The following is a 17425-nucleotide window of genomic DNA, read 5'->3' as shown; positions in this document are numbered from 1 at the left end:
CTCCATGGGCCATCGGCCCACCATGATATTAAACTGTTGACAGATTTACCAAAACTTTAATGCATGAAGTGTTTCTCAAATTAGTCATCAAAATTTCACAATGAAACATGAAAAGTCATTAGCAATTAAATGGATGCAGATTATGCATTACATGAGTAAAAATTTAAGTAATCACTCATCCAAGAATTCATGACAAAATGAATAATTCAAAACTTTTCCAATGTTTCAACAATAAGCATTATGCGGAAAGATAAGGTCTGTGCAAGTAAAGTTCCAAATGTAAGGATGAATGTGAAAAAGTAAATGGTACATCTCACATTGTGGACTTTAAATATCAATTAGCACCCATGCATTCTCATTTTGAGATATCACGCATCCTCCAAAATATTGGATAGGATCAAAATAACCAATTCAGCATATTAAGACCCTATCAAATCTAATATATATAATATAAAATGGAAGTCTCTCAATGGAGGAGTCTCCATATGACACGTGGATTGTTAAAAAAAAATATATGGAGTTTGTCTCCTCCTTCGTGTTCGATCAAGAGAGTAAAAGTATTTTTGCGGGATGAGATCTCCTCTGTGTTCGATCAGGAGAGCAGGAGAGGCAAGATCTCAGATTGGAGGGTTAAATTTTAAAGATTAAAAGAGGAGGAAGACTCCCGTTGGAAGTCTTTCTTTCCGGCTGGAAAAATAGTTCTAGGATTCGGGTCTATAAAAGGTTATTTAACCCTCCTCGCCACTCTGCTCTGCTCCAAAATCCGTCCATTGAGGTGACGTAACCCTCCTCGCCAGTCTGTTCTGCTCCAAAACCCCGTTCATCGCGGCGATGTTCCTTCGATTGTTTTGGACACCGAACTTGAGGTAATAGACTCTTCCTTCTCTTCTTTCTCTGTTTTTTATTTTATTTTTTTTCTTTTTTTTCTATTCTTCCGAGAGATGTAGAGGTGTCCCGGTAGAAGGCAAGGCGGGGGGGCCTCCATTGGCGAGATTTAGGGCTGAGAGAGAGAACGATGGAGTTGGGGACTGAAGGAAGTACATACCCAATGAATCTTAGACGCTCTTCGTCGTCGGAGATGGAATCAGCCGAAGATCACGGATGCCTCGCCAAAATCTTAGCCGGAGAACGGACAACCGTTGGGTGGGGCTCGGGTTTAAAAGATCTAGGAAGGTGAGGGCGCCACATTGGAGAATGAGATATGTGGCCAGATCGGGTGGGGCTAAGATCGAGAGCGAGAAGGGGGTAATTAAGCTGGAGGGCGTGGTTGCAGGCTGTAGTCGGGAATCCTTATCTCCGTCAACCCGAACCTCCGCGGCTTCTACGGCCTATCCTCATCCTCGCTGAAGCTCTTCCATCCATAGTAATATCTGTATGCCGCCATCTCCCTCCTCCCTGCTCTCTCTCTCTCTCTCTCTCTTGCTCGCATTATCCTCTTCTTCTTTATTCTTCTGTTGCTCTTTCTCCGTGTCTCCATGATGTTTCAGCTGGTGATAGGAGAGAAGCTTTGAACGGGTTCTAGAATCTTCTCACTATTCCAGCAGACCTTTCCAGAGCATTCCATGCTCCAAGCATGCCCATAGATATTTTATATGCCGCTCAGAGATATCATGATGACCATGAGCATGATACGAGATCCATATTATGAGATTTGCATCAGATTGTTTCATCTTTTTGATTATATATATATATATATATATATATATATTTATGCTGCACAGAGATTTTTTGGACGAAGATCGAAAATTTTTTCTGAGAATAATTGGCTTCCTCCTTCTATTATGTTATTTTTTATTATTATATTATTTAAATATTTTAAATTTATATTTTTATTTAAAATATTTGATATCATCTATGATATTTTTTATATTATATTAAATTTTTAATTTATAAAAATATTATTTGAAGAAATAAATATATGCCATGCATCACACGGGGTTCAAAGCTAGTGATATGAAAATATCATGTTGAATGCTTTAATGTAAATTATATACTTAGGTGATATGGGAATGCTGAAATATGTTCATACTCTCAAATATGTGGATCTTGTAAGAAAAGACATCTAACGGGCACATGCAATTTTAGTATCACCATCCAGACATTCAAGTGCATGAACAAAGTTACATCAAATATGTTGAAATTTTCAAGCAATGAATATCTAGCACTATGTTATCTTAATCACAATTCAGGAATTATGCCTTAGATTGTTGGAACAGAGCTTTAACAATTCTTGATATAATTTAGAACTAAACAAAATTATGTCATAAAAAAAATAAATGACTTACAGAATATCAAGACATAAAATTGATTAAACCCGAAAGTGTGTTGGATACTACTTTAAGACGTATTTCCATTCCTCATGCAAAAAATTTCAGAAAAACTATCCTAAGATAGGACCGAGATCCTTATCCTGTGAGCACAATCATAAAAGAAATTGATGAAGATTCTTTCAATATCCAGACAAATAATCACAAAGATAAAAGATCTGAAGAGAAAAAGTCAAAAATAAAAGAAGAAGACGATTAGATGAGATGTATCAAATCAGATCTCAAAAGGACCCTTGTATAGCCATCTAATGTGATCGTTTATAACCATTTGTGACCGTTTGGGTTTTTATTGACCATCTAAAATCTTTGAACAAGAAGCCTTGCAGTTAGAACCTTTAATATATGGTCCAACGGTCATTAAAAAAAAAAAAAAGAGATTAAATACATATAACCATTGGTAATAAGAGCCCAATGGTTAGAAATTAAAATCATGATAATAAATTGATTAAAATATTTAAACGATAAAATTAAAAAATAAGATTAAAATGCTTGGATCAAAATTTTGAAAAAATTTTGAGTTTTTCTTTTTGAATTTTCTCCAACAATTCTTGGCACCTAGTCTGGGAGACCTGGGCCTTTGATGCCTAATTGCAAAAATAAAGGCAAGATTAAAGGAGCAAAGAACCAAACTAATGGAGGCAAGAATACAAGACCCAAAGAAGGTAGAATTGTTAAAGGCAAGGGCAATCATGGAAAGAAAGATATATTCAAATTGAAATGCTATAAGTATGGGAAGAAGGGTCATTTCGCTCGTGATTGTATTGATCCGTAACTCTTTTTGGTTATTTGTTTGCTCACATGCATTAGTTGCTCATATTCTCTCTAAATAGGTTGTAGACTTAGGAGCAACCAAACATATAGTCAGAGATAGAGTTAGGTTTGTAGATTATCATCGGGTTCCAGTAGGATCATAGTTGAAGAAGTTCTTAGGGTTGGTTTCGTATCAGCTCAAGATGCGTGGTGAGTGCACACTACTTTTACACGACATACTGTATGCACCTAAAATTTGATGTAATCTATGTTTAGTTTTATCTTTATTAGGATTTGGTTTTTCTTTTCATTTTAGCTAGACTCAGTTAGATATTTTTCTTGATAGAAAATTATTTGTATATGGATATTTGGTAGATGGATTTTTAGATTAGACTTGGATTGTTATTATTCTTCATATTCTTTAACTACTATTTATATTGATGATTTTAATGCAATGATCTAGTATGCAAGACTTGGCCATATAGATCAAGAAAGGATGACTAGATTAGCTAGAGAAGGCCTATTGGGGTCTCTCACTAAAGTTAGTCTTTCGATTTGTGAACCTTGTTTGATTGGGAAGGCTAGCAGAAAGCCTTTTGGTTAGACAGCAAGGGCTACTCTTCCCTTAAGTACCTCCAAACTATAAGCTAGAATATGCCCGCCCTCCATATAGAGGCTTTTGTGAAAGGATGACCTCAAGTGATACTACTATAATGAGGGTCTATGGCAGCGCTTACTACTGCAACAGTTTGAAAACTGCTGCCATAGCATATATAGCAACGGTTATAAGAAACCGCTACCATAGATAGGACCTATAATAACGATTATTTATAACCGCTGCCATAGGTCGAATATAGCAGTGGTTATACATAACCGCTATCATAAGCTAGAGATATAGTAGAGGTTATATATAACCACTATCATAGGTTCGACTTATGACATCGATTATATATAACCACTGCTATAGGCTTGAAATATAGCAGCGATTAATTAACCGCTGCCATATGTTGGACCTATGACAGCGGTTACTCATAACCGCGGCCATAGGTTATACCTATGGCAATGATGACATATAATTGCTGCCATAGATTTGACCTATAGCAGCAGTTACATATAATCATAATCATATCTCAAATCTATGGCATCGATTACTTATAACCACCGCTATAATAGACCTATAGCAGCGATTATTAAGCAATCGCTGCTATAGGGCCTAAATATGATTTTTTCATATTTTTCTCAGAATATAGTATAATTTTAGAATTTAAAATCTATCTTCACCGTTTATTATCTAAATAATTATCGTTAGAGATTTATTACAAAAAATCACCTCAATCCAATAGCCTTGCTATGTCGATCAATAAAATTTAATTTCGACGGTCACAAATGACTGTATGATGATCTGATAGATAAAGATCACTAATAGATTCAAATACTTGCAATGATGATTTTGATGATATTTATAATATATTATCAAAATTTTATTTCAGTCGGACAACGTTATCATGGTCAATTTAGCATGAAATGATTTCAATCATTAAATAAAAAATGAGTGATCAAAAGGCCAAGTGACATCTGATTATAAAATAATTTTTTAAATTAATAATCTTTGTTAATACTTTAATTATTTGTATGATGGTGATCGTAAAATTCAAACCATACTTATATGAATAATTCACGTTAAGCAAATCTTACAAAAACATAAGTATAATTACTTAAGAACTTTAAAAATGAGTATTAAGAGATATATAGTTTTGGATCATTTATATATGCACGATTTAAATTTTACAATCACCACCGTATATATGATTAAAGTAGTAGCAAAGATCATTTATGTAAAAAAATTATCTGATAATCGGATGCCGTTTGGCCTTTTGATCATTCATTTTTATTTAACGGTCAAAATTATTCTGTACTAAATCGACCATGATAATGATGTTTGATTAAAGTAAAATTTTAATAATACATTATAAATATCATCGAGATCATTATTATAAATTTTTGGATCCATCAGTGGTCTCTATCTATAAGATCATCACATAGTCATTCGTAATCATCGATATCGAATTTATTGATCGATATAGCTAAGGCTATCAGATCGAGACGATCTTTTATCATAATACTCTAACAATAATTATTTAGATAATAAATGATAAAGATAGATTTTAAAATTTAAAATTATATCATATTCAGAGAAAAATATAAAAAAATTTATATTAGGCCTTGTAGCTGTGATTGCTTTGTAACCACTGCGATAATCTATTGTAGCAGTTTTTAAAACTACTGCCATAGGTCACTAAATATCTATTGCAGCGGTTGATAACTACTGTTATAGATCTATTGCAGTGGTTTTCAAAAATCGCTGTCATAGGTTTGTGAATTTCTTTAGAATCATACCTTCTCTTTTTCATTTCACGCGCCGGCCTCTCTCTTTCTCTCCTCTCTATTTGAAATCCTACCCACCCCCATCGTCGGCCCAACCTACCGCCACCCCCTCTCTCTAGCACCGTCATTGGCCCCCTTTGGCCCCACCTCCCTCTGCCTTGCCTCCCTCGGCCCCACCTCTCTCGGCCCCGGTCCTCTTTGGTTGCTGCCCTCCCTCTAATGCTGCCCCCCTCCCTCGGCCCCAGCCCCCTCTAGTGCTGCCCCCCTCCCTCGACCCCAGCCCCCTTTGGCCTCGTGCCTCGCCTCCCGCGGTCCCGGCCCCCTTTGGTCGCCACCCTCCCTCTAGCACCTCCCCCCTTCCTTGGCCCCGGCCCCGGCCCCCTTTGGCCCCACTCCCCACCCCGTCGCCGCTCCCCTTCCTCTAGCACTACTGCCGGCGACCCTCATAGTTCTGTGCAACCTCTCTCCTCGCAGCCGCAAGTATGATTTTTTTTTTTTATTTTTTTATTTTATTTTATAATAATATTTATAATCATTTATAATATTTATAATAATATTTATAATTATTTCATAATAATATTTAAAGACAACCCCTGTCGGTGGATTTTGGGCCGTGTCGGTGGCTGTCGGCTGTGCCGTCGGATTCTGGACTGTGCCGATGGGTTCTAGACTGTTAGGTTCTGCACCGTGCTGACAGATTCTGGATCATGCCCACAAGTTTTGGACCATACTGTTGGATTTTGGATTGTACTGGTGGGTTCTACGCCGTGCCGATGGGTTCTATGCTGTGCCGGTGGGAAGATGCCAGACAGCATTGCAAACATGGGGCCTGGGCATGCCCTTCATGCCCAGGCCTCGGGTCACAGCTAGCATCCAAGGCAGCTAGCCCTTGCACATCCAGTGCGCTCAGACCGATGGAAGGTGCCGGACAACATTAACTATATGTTAATTTTAATAAAATTTATATTGTATGGAGCGATAGACGCATTAGTTGATTGATGTATATATTCTAATATATCTATATATTTATTTATTTTTGTACAGATAAAAAAATTATGTATATTGATCAATCGATTGTCCACTATAGATAGTTTGAAAAATACAAGTAATTCTATAGGTCATTACAGTAATTAAAAGATATGTTAAGGATTCGAAAAAAATTTTGGACGGCATTCTCTTTTTGTTCTCCTTACTTGGGAGAACTAAAGAGAAATACTGTCAAAATTTTTTTTGACTTCTATTGCGTATCGTTTAATTACTGTAATGGATCTATAGAATTAATATATTTTCTGAATGGGATAGGACCTATCTTTACCTATTAGTTGATGATATGATGCATTTATTATATATCTGAAAATAATATTTAATATATTTTTGTTCCTTCAAATATTTGTTTATAATGCATGCAATATTTGGTTAGTCCTTCTCAACTTGTCATGATTGAAATAATATATTTTGTTTTGCCTATGTAATGATGTAATGACATATGCGTGCACAAATTATGAGTAATTACTATCAAATTATCTTGATGTTATTATGTTGTGTCTTATTTTCATACATGATTTAATTACAGTATCATCATTTTTTTAATAGATAAGGGGTGGATGAAGTTGAGTAGGCTCTCACTAGAATATGAGACTGGACTTCAAAAATTTTTTGATCTTGCTATAGAGAAATTCGAGGACCATGGATTTATCCAATATCTTTATAAAAAGTGTATGGGTGGGCTTTAGCTATCTCGTCAAGATATAAATGATCACCTCACTATTTATGGCTTTAAACCCAACTATAAAATTTGTTCGGATCAACATGGTGAGTGTAGGCTGTAAGAAGGCGATCAACATAATGGGAGAGTGAAACAAATTGTTCATAATATCTTTCTGTTTGTTAGCCATAATGACAGTGCATTTACATCCATATCTGATCCCGTGATTGATGGAATGACAAATAATGAGGATGTGGAGAAGGTCCGTAAGTTGATGGAGGACGCTAATGTTCTGTTGTATCCCGAATGTGAAAAGATGAAGCTTGAGTTCTTAATCTGATTGTATCATGCGAAATGCTCCAATGGGTTCAGTAATAATGGAGTGAACTATATACTAGAGCTTTTGGAGGACAATCTTTCAGACAATGCATAAATCTTGAAGAATATTTATAAGATATTGAAGATTATTGAACAGTTGGCTTTACTTACAATAAGATACATGCATGCCCTAATGATTGCATGCTCTATTGGGAGGGGGATGCCAACTGAAATAAGTACACGAGGTGTAGTGTATCAAGATAGAAACAGAACAAAGATGGCACAACGATTAATGTTCTTTAAAAGTTGATGTGGCACTTTTTTTTGATATCAAGACTACAAAAGTTGTTTATGTCAGCAAGAATATTGAAGAACATGAGAAAGCATGAAGAAGAGCGAACAAAAGATGATGCATTGAGGCATCCAGTCGATAGAGAGGCATGACAAAAATTTAATGAAATATATTCTAACTTCGCATAAGAGATACGCAATGTGAGGTTGGACTTGCCATGTGATGGTTTTAATCTCTTCAAGTATATGAATATCAACCATAGTGTATGGCCAGTATTTACTCATATTTACAACCTCCCACCATAGATTTGTATGAAAAAATCCTTCACTTTCATGACAGTGCTCATCCCTAGACTGATGGAGGTAGGAAATGACATTGATATCTATTTGCAACCTCTTATTGTCGAGCTGAAACAATCGTGGAGCATTCAAGGTGTTCCAACTTTTGATGCTTTAATGAATGAGCCATTTTTCATGTGCACGGCACTTATGTGGACAATAAACGACTTTTCAGCTTATGTCTTAATGTTAGGTTGGAGCACGAAAGGTGAGCTAACATGTCTGATTTGTGAAAAACAAATCTGATCTAAAAAGTTGACCCATCGGGTGTGTTTAGCTTTATGGGGCATCGATGCTTCTTCTGTCGAAACCATCCATATAGAAGGGATGCACACTCCTTCGATGGCACTGTTGAAGAAGGTGAGGCACCTAACCAGATGTATGGAAGTGAGGTGTTGAGAGAGTTGCATGGTCTCAGTGTTGAATTTGAAAAAGATAATCTGATTAGTGGTAAGAAAAAGAAGCATCGATCAAAGACAGATTAAACACACTTTAATTAGAAGAAAAAAAGCATATTCTTTGACTTGCCATATTAGGAGATAAACTTATTGTGCCACTACTTAGATGTCATGCACATTGAAAAGAACATGTGCGAGCTCCTATTGGCAATAATCTTGAACATCAAGGATAAGATCAAGGATCATTTGAATTTTTTATTTGACTTTCAAGAATAGGGTATTAAAAAATCATCCGGAGTCGGTAGGAGGAGTACAGTGGAGTCTCCCTCATGTATGCTATGTTGTAAATACCTCCGAACAGTCCATATTTCTTCGTATGTTGGAGAACATAAAAATTTCAAATGGGTACTTAAGCAACATATCAAAGTATGTGAATAGTAAAGATGTGAGACTTGGTAGATTGAAGACTCATGATTACCATATGTGATGCAGGAGTTGATCCTAATAGTTATTCATCGTATGTTATCAAGAAATATGAGAATGACTGTAATTCATCTTTGTAACTTTTATAGAGATATTTGTGCGAAGAGGTTACTTAAGAAATACGTGAAGAAAATGAAGGCAAGGATGGTAACTACGTTATGTGATCTAGAGAAGATATTTCTACCATCATTTTTCACAGTTATGATGCATCTCATCATGCATCTTACGAAAAAAATTATACTTAGAGGCCCAATATTCTGCTGATGGATGTACCCCACCGAGAGGAATATTCAAATGTTGAAATCTTACGTAAGAAATATGAATTACCTAGAGAGATCCATAGCAGAAGATTATTTGGATCAAGAGTATATGGATTTTTGTACTATGTATTTAAATAAGCTTGAGATATATCGTAATCGGTCAATAAGGAATCAAGATGATCAGTATGAGCCAATTGAGCCTGTATTTAAGTCTATTCCACAGCTAGGTAGACTTTTCACTTCATACCACCTCACTGATTTGACCCTTGAGGAAAGAGACAAGGTGCACCGCTATATATTATTTAATTGTGATGTCATTGAGCTATACATAAAATGAGTCACTCAGTCTTATTTATTTCTCATTACTTAGAAGAAAATATCCTATTACACTTAAATTTATTCCTTATGTAGCAAACACAAAGAGATTATAAGAGTAAAATATAATGCTCTAAATATATGAGAAAAAGAGAAAATGCATAGCAAAGAGTTCTCTGAGTGGTTCAAAGATCATGTAAGCAAGTACATATTCCTGCCTTATACATTCTATTTGAACATGTTTACTAATTTGGTGTCATCTTCTTAGGTATGGAGATTACCGTCCGATGATGTGAGCCATGAAGTGCGTGCTCTTTCAATGGGATCTAATCGCACTGTGCGTGAGTACAAAATGCTCGTCATTAATGGCTACAGGTTCAATATTCATAATCAAGTCGTAAATATGGCAACACAAAATAGTGGCGTAATGTTGAGTGCCACCACTGGGTGTTATGCTAGCTTGAGAGATTCACAGCTTCACATGGAGGATCTGAACTATTATGGGGTTGTGAAGAAGATAGTCATCTTGGACTACCATTCTAAAGGGAGAGTTGCATTGATGAAATATGATTGGTTTGACACCTTATCTCAGTCAGGGATGAAGATTAATGAGTGCGATTTTACTCTCGTCAACATGCAACGCCATCTCTACACTGAAGAGCTGTATATACTTGCCTCCCAAGCTAATCAGGTCTTCTACGTTAGTGATCCCTTGAAGTCTCAATAGGGTGTTGTTGTGAGGATGGTGCCTAGGTATATCTTTGATGATACCGAGGTTGATGACAATATTGGACCATGCATATAAAGTATTCTTTTAGGACATAACTTATCTGATGTTGTCGAGATCTCAGATATATTTGTTAGGAGTGATGGTGATGTCCATATTGTAGATGCTAGTAGATGATGAGTTTAACATCCTAGTATAAATGTTAGTGTTTATTTATTGATACTCTACTAATGTTATTGTTCAACAACATGTTATATTTGTTAATATTTATTAATGTTGTAGGTCACAATGGCACTGAAATGCCATCTAGCTTTCACCTCTGCCCCTCGGTGGGCTATGCGGAGCTCGACATCTGAGCTATTGCCGATGCATAGTCCATCCATCTCCACATCGGCTTTAGCTTCAGCTTCGCAGGGACATACTCCTCCCACTGACACATTTGAGCCTCCACCGGTAGCCATGTCACCAGCCTATGCATCTCTGGCACATACTCCACCCATCGATGAAGCTCCATCGACATCCACATCGCACGATTCCTGTGAAAGTAGATTTTTATTGTGTTAAATATTTATTTATTTATTTATTATATAGTTATTGCTCATTTTTATATATTCGTAATGTATTTTCATTGTAGGTGCATTATTCAGTAGGATATTTTGCGGTCTCACATGCATGCCGCATGTGTGGAACCGTCAGTATTAGGTCATGGTGAAGTATGATCAGGAGGGGAGGCCAGTAGAAAAGACTGCATGGGAGATGCATTTCTTTTTTGGTGTGCTTGTGAGGTGGTCCGACATCATTCCCGTACTGCCCGTAGACTGACGATTGATGGATGCTAATATCAAAGATCGAATGTGGGAAAAGATTTGGATATATTTTAAATATATATATGCATGTGATATATTTACACTATCTTTGATTAGAATAATTTTGTAATTGATTTCTGATAATTTTGTATAGAGGTACAACTTTTCAGATCATGAGAAGGCTCAAGATGCCTAACGGTAGAAGATTGGAGAGTTGTACCAAAACTATAAGGTCAAGCTCCACAAAGGGTGGCTAGAGCACCGTAGGGACATAGAAGAGGAGCTTGTTTCTTGAATCTAGGACGATCCCCCAAGTCAGTAGAAGGGGATGGTCAGGCATTAGAGGAGCTAGGAGCTTCAGGTTTAATTTGTAACTTATGAATTTTTTATTATACTGACAATTATATTTGATTTTAACTTATGTGATTTAAATACTTTTTAGACTGCATCTCATCAGAATCGAAAGAATCGTACTGCTTAGGAGTACACGTACACTCTTGCCATAAGTCTATAGCCAGTTGTATGCATAGAGAGGTAATGAATTTTGACCCTTTAGTTTATAAGTTATTAAATTATTATTTTTGCATGTTTCTAACAAGCTGATTGATTGTTATAGCTGACAAAAGAGGAGATGATGCCCAACCATAGCATCATCTTCCGATCAAGTTGTATGGACAAGAAAGGCAGGCTGATGAACGTTGCGATAAGAAAGATTTTTATAAGTAATAACTGGAGTATGATTAGTATTATAGCATTTCTTATGAGATTTTATTTATCTAAATAGAAGATAAGTCGACCCAGTCACAGTCTAGGTCGACTATGTCTCAGAGAATAGAAAGTAGGGTTTCGAAAAACTGTAGATGGCATGTAGGTGAGTCGACTCAGTGCCAGTCTGAGTCGACTCAGTCTCAGGTAAGTTGACTCAGTCCTAGTCTGAGTAGACTCAAGTACGAATTGACAGAAAGATGGGTTTTCTATTTGGATCTAGGGTTGGATTTGATCCTAAGGATCTTAAGGCTAGATTTGAGAGGTCTTAAGGGGACTAACTCAGAATTTGGACTAGAATTAAGTCCATGGGATGTATTGGTTAGTTTAGAAAGTTTTTTGGACTCGAATTGTTGAACTTATAGTAATTGGTATATACACAGATCATTGTAATACCAAGGAATGGAATGAAATAGAATTTTTTCTCCTAAAACTCTAGCTGCCTCTCTCTCTCACATTTCTTAGTCTCCACCTAGGGTTGCATGCCAAGGATCATCCGCGATCCAATCAAGGCTTCCACGTTCTCCTTTCTCTCTTCTCTAGTTTTCTGGATTAACATCCAGATTTCATGCAGGACATTGGTTCGTGGCTGGTATCGTAGCGGTACTAGGTCTTAACATTATGCTGACTCGACCTCGCCTTCATCCTCCTTGCCCTAGGGAGCTGCTCCCTTATCTTCATTAGCACTTGAGTTCGGAGAGTGTTCAGTGGAGTATAGTTCGTGAATCTCTTTGGTGGAGAAGGACATCAGCCCCCTCCGAAGGGGCTTTTCTACCGATGGTTCCATGGAGGGGTTCAGGACCTCCGATGTATAGGTGGAGACCGAGAGTGCTATCAATTCTTTTTGTGGCCCTCCTTCGGCAAGAATTTCTTGATCTCCTCTTTTTTCCTTTCTTCAGCACCCATACCCATCGGGGGCTCATTTTCAAAAGCTTCATCCACCCATGCATATTTCTCTACCTGGGCCAATATCTCGACAAAGTCGCAGGGATAGGTCTTCTCCAAAGAGTATTGAAGACCATTCTTTAGGAGTCCATCTTTTAAGGTGGACATGGTGATCAACTGATTTAGATCATGAACTTCCAGCATGACCGCGTTGAAACAATCGAGATAGGATCGGAGCAATTCTCCTTCCTTCTGCTTGATATTGATCAGTGAATTTGATCCTTTACGCTATCTCTTGCTATTGATGAAATGAGTCACAAACAAGCAACTCATCTGGTCAAATGAGTGGATGGTCCTAGGCTTTAGACTCGAGTATCAATAACGAGCTATACCTTTTAGAGTGGATGGGAAAGCTCGACACAGGCAGCATCGATGGCCCCATGGAGAAGCATCATAGCTTTGAAGCTTTTCAAGTGATCTACGGGAACAGTGATCCTATCATAGCTCTCCAACTGCGGCTTCTTGAAGTGATTGAGGAGTGGTTCCTACATGATTTGGGTGCTAAACGGTAGCTCAATGTTATAGCTATCGTCTCACGCCAGAGCTTGATTATGAAGGGCTTCGATCTGCTGACTCATGTCCCAAAGTTTGTGATCAATATTTGCATCTTGAGTGATATAGATTTCTGAATGCGGTGAGTGGGATCGGTCGGGGTGGAGTCATGTCTAGAGCAAGGACTCGGGGGATCACCGCATCCTCTCCGCTCTAGCTTCCGGGAGCGGCTTTGTCAAGTCTGTCCTCCCAACTCAAGGCCTTGTGGAGGGATCTGAAGTTATCCTAGTGGTGGAGTAGCCTGAAAAATAGAATTGTTCTGCTATATTGTTTGGATAGTAGCGATCAAATCCTAAACTTGCTGGATCAGTAAGTTGAACTGCTCCTCATTGACCACCACTCTTGGTGGGGTTAGAGCCTCCGAAGGTGGCACCTGAGCTTGCTGATTACAATATTCTCCATTGGCTAGGGGTTGGCGGCATTGGAATGATAGGAGGATGCTCGTTTGCATAGCGCCATGGTATGGACCTCTCGCTCCTCAAAAATGGGCCTTTGCACCCTTTTCTTTAGTGCTAATCTATTTCGATAGATTTCAGGCTTTGATTGGAGTAGCTAGAGTTAGTCGAGAATCGTGGGTACAGTGAGACCTGCAAAATAATTTCTGACCAAAGTTGGCTTTGATGAAGACCCTCCATCGGCCAAGTTAGGAAGCTAGAATATATGAAAATGAGAGAGGGCATGAGTGTGCGTACCTGGAGGGTCTCTTTTTTATCTCTATTTATAGAGAGATGAGAATTATAAGGAAAAAAGTAGTGGAAGGCCATTCCGACCTCTCCAACCATACTTTCCATGATGTCTAGTCTGTGTTTTGGCAGTGGACATCACCTTATCCAGCACGTAGTCAGTTGCTCTCAGAGATTGTATGATGTGATATGCCCTCATTCGATGCACAGCCAACTGTTGGAGTAGCATGGTCCAATGTGGAGTGATGTGACTTGATGGGACCATACGGGGGTTAATCTTTTCAAATATGGTAGTCAACAATGGTCAAAGGGAATGCAGCCTATGGTTAGAGGTGAGGATCGATAAGAGATCTTTTGGTTGAAGACAATGCTGGGGTCAAGATCTTTCATGGATTAGCATCAGCTATTTAGGTGTCACCCTAATGTCCATGGCCAAGGATCCACGATCGAAGCTAAAATCGATAGCTAAAGCCTAGATTAGCGATCGAAGTTAGGATTGATAGCCAAAGCTAGGGTTGGCGGCCGAAGTTAAGATTGACAACTAGAATGACAGTCGGTGGTCGAAGTTAGGATTAGCGGCAAAGCTGGATCGATAAGATTTTCTACTAGAAAGCTTCATCCGAAAGGTTAGTTGGAGAGTGAGGATCGGTGAGGTCCAAAATGAGATCTTCCACTGTTTCATTATGTACTGAATGACTCGCTTTGGCATATCTCATAGTTCTGGGATGATATATCTACGACTGGGATTGTACTCATTTATCTCCAATCAATGCTGTGGTGATGACCTTGCATACTTCGTCACGAGTCCCTCCCCTTTGGTTCATGTCTTCGGCATGGATGACACATCACCCCCCAACAAATATCTTCTACAAAGAAGGGAACACTTTAAGAAGGATTATGCTAAGTATCAAAAATAGCTTGAAAAGAAAGGTAATCTCATATTTGTATGTTATGAATCTTGTTATATTGAAGTTCTTGATAATATCGCTTGATGGATTGAGTCAACTACTACAATTCACATTGTTAATAATATATAGGATTTTTTTAAACATGAGAAAATTAGTAGAAAGTGAATAAGGCATCTATTCAAAAAATCGGATGTGTTCACATATGGAAGCAATGGGAGCTTATAGATTAATTTTAAAATTTGGTATTCATTTAGATCTTTTAAACACCTTTTATGTTCTATCATTTTTTAGAAATTTGATTTCTATTTCCTAATTAATTTGTATTGGATTTGAATTTAATTTTTTTTCATGGTTCAATTGTGGATCTTTTGAAAGATAGGAGAATTATTAATTCTAAAATTTTGGTTGATAATTTATTTAAATTTATATTAGACCCCACTTATGAGTGTAGTCTTTGAACCATGTATGATAATAAAGTTGGTGTTAAATATGATATTATTAAAGAATGCTCATCTAGACTCTGGCATGGAAATTGGGACATATCTCCATAGAAAGAATTAAAAGTTAGTAGACAATAGAATCTTAAATACTCTTGACTTTATGGACTTTGGTACTTGTATAGACTACTCAAAGAGAAAGCAAACTTACAAGACAACTAAGAGTACTAAAAGAAGCATCGAGCTTCTAGAGATTACACACAGATATCTGTGGACCATTTTTCATTCTATATGTAAATGGTCAAAAATATTTTATTTAATTTATTGATGACCATTCAAGATACATATATTTCTATCTCTCATTTGATAAAGTAAAAGTACTTGATGCCTTTCAGATTTTCAAAATAGAGATAAAAAATAAAAAAAAAATTGTAAGATCAGACAGGGATGGAGAATATTATAGAAGCTAGAAAAGAGATAAATATCAGGTCTATTTATAAAATTTCTTGAAGAAGAGGGTATTATTGTCCAATACTCAAAGCCAGATATATCACAACAAAATGAAATGGCTAAAAGAAGGAACCATACACTTATACATATGGCTTGGAGCATGATAAGCAATTCAAGTTTGCCTTTATCCTAATGGAGTAAAGCCTTAAAAATTGCTATATATATCTTAAATAAGGTTCCATCTAAGGTTGTTCCTAAAATACTTTTTGAAATATGAAATGGATGGAAACCAAGTTTAAGATATTTATAGATATGGGGTTGTCCAGTTGAAGTCAGGGTTTATAATCTGCACCTAAGAAACTGGATGCAAGAACAATAAGTGGTTTTTGCATTGACTATATAGTCACCTATAAAGGACTTAGGTCTTATTGTCTCTTACATACTCTAAGAATTGTTGAGGCTAGAAATACAAAATTTCTTGAGCATCATGAATTTAATGGGAGTGAGTTTTCTCATAGGATGGAATTTGAGGAAATAAGAAAATCACCTTTGGTATCTGTAAATATACGAGTTATTAGCTTTTTGAAGTAATCCTCTAGATTTTATGAAACAGCAACCAATTCAACTACAACCACATCATGAGAAGCTATTGCACGAAAGAACTGATAATATAGAAACCACTATTCAAGATACACATAAAATAGTAAAAATAAAGAGATTTTCATGAATTAAAAGATAAATAATTTTTAGTGATTATATGGTATACCTTCAAGAGTCTAACTATGATATTAGACTTAAAGATGATCCAAATTTATTTTCACAAGCTATGAGTGGAGAAAATTCCATACTTTGGTATGATGCTATGAATGAAGAGATGAAATCCATGGTTAAAAACAAAATCTGGGATCTTGTTGGATTACCAGAAGGAGCCTTAGTCATTGGATATAAATAGATCTACAGGATCAAAAAAGACTCATTTGGTAATATTGAATGATATAAGACTAAACTTGTAGCTAAGCGTTCCACTCAAAAAGAAGATATTGATTACTCTAAAACCTTCTCTCTAGTTTTAAAGAATGATTCATTTAGAATAATCATAGCACCAGTAGCTCATTTTGATTTAGAGCTATGTAAATGGATGTGAAAACCATATTTTTAAATAAGCACCTTGAAGAAGAGGTATACATGTATCAACCTGAAGGTTTTTATAGTATAAAGAATGATCACTTGGTTTGCAAGCTAAAAACATCTATATATGGACTAAAATAGGCTTTCTGTCAATGGTATATAAAAAATATTATTGATCAATATATTTATTTTAAGATCAATAGGAGCAAATACATTTTCTTAGTTTTATATGTAGATGATATTTTACTTACAAGCAGTGACCTGTGCTTGTTGCATGAGATCAAATAATTTTCTATCTAGAACTTTATGAACAATATGGGTGAAGCCTTTTATATCATTGGTATAGAGATTTCCATATATAGAACTAAAAGAATTTTGGGACTATCTTAAAAGGCCTACATTTAAAAGATTTTGAAAAGATTTAGGATAAATGATTGTTCACCTATTTCGGCA

At 36.6% G+C, this 17425-nt stretch overlaps 1 long non-coding RNA gene across 1 annotated transcript; it reads left to right on the top strand.

Moving 5' to 3' along the window:
- Positions 1-522: 522 nt before the first annotated feature.
- On the top strand, positions 523-11471 carry LOC140857598 (uncharacterized). The gene is made up of 3 exons (XR_012141082.1): positions 523-866; positions 10581-10842; positions 10933-11471. It is a non-coding gene; the product is annotated as an uncharacterized lncRNA (long non-coding RNA).
- Positions 11472-17425: the final 5954 nt, after the last annotated feature.

This window comes from Elaeis guineensis, chromosome 1 (assembly GCF_000442705.2).
Source record: "Elaeis guineensis isolate ETL-2024a chromosome 1, EG11, whole genome shotgun sequence".
Lineage (NCBI taxonomy): Eukaryota > Viridiplantae > Streptophyta > Magnoliopsida > Arecales > Arecaceae > Elaeis > Elaeis guineensis.
Note: the sequence above shows the minus strand (reverse complement) of the source record. Positions and strands in the feature narration are given on the sequence as shown.